The sequence below is a fragment of the Propithecus coquereli genome, unplaced genomic scaffold, assembly GCF_000956105.1.
Source record: "Propithecus coquereli isolate 6110/MARCELLA unplaced genomic scaffold, Pcoq_1.0 Scaffold42, whole genome shotgun sequence".
NCBI classification, from domain to species: domain Eukaryota; kingdom Metazoa; phylum Chordata; class Mammalia; order Primates; family Indriidae; genus Propithecus; species Propithecus coquereli.
The window spans coordinates 2,652,768-2,653,561 of record NW_012149952.1 but is presented as its reverse complement, the minus strand read 5'-3'; positions in this window follow the sequence as shown (position 1 = coordinate 2,653,561).

Below are 794 nucleotides of genomic sequence, written 5' to 3'. Positions count from 1 at the left end.
CTCCGTGAAAACTATGTGTATTTCACACCCGGCACGTGCCCCGCGGTCTTCTAGGCAACAGACACACAGCAGGAGACAAAAAGGACACAAAAAAACAATGCCCCTCCTAGTCGGAAGGCAGAAAATTAGGAAAAAAAAAAGTGAAATATAGAATGTTAGATGGGGACAAGTTCTATGGAGGAAAGTGAAGCAGAGAGGACAGAAAGCGTCTGCATTTCGGTGGCGTGTTCTACAGTTTGTTTGTGTTGGTGCCAGTGAAATGACACCTCCATGAGAAAGGGACCTTGAGTGACAGCCGTGACCCAGTGAGGAAACTAAGGCACCGAGAGGGCTCTAGCCTAAGGTTTGACCAAGGGACAGGCTGCAGCTGCGCCCCCCGATGCAGAATGTTGATGACCAGAAGTTGATGACTTAGGCCCGAGGTCTCTAAGGGAGGAAATGGCCCTGCCCAGGGAGGGTTGGCGGCGGAACCCCCACGTGTGGTTGGAGGGAGGGTAAGCACAGGGGTTAAGGAGGGGGCCTTGCAGCTGGGGGCTTCGGAGGGGTGGGGGAGTTCCAGCAGCTGGGGAGCTTTACCCAGGGCGGGAGGCCTTTGGTGGGGGGAAGACCTCACGGGGTTAAGGGGGAGCGGCGGAGGAGGGGTTAATGGGGGCGGGCCTGGCCGGGGCGGGGCCTCGGCTGGCGGCTCCAGCCAGGGGCCGGGAGGAGTCGCCTCCGTCCTGCCCCGCGGGGGCGCCCGCTGGGTCCCCGCGCCGCCGTCGAGCCCGGACCCAGTCGCGAGCGAGGCGCCGCCG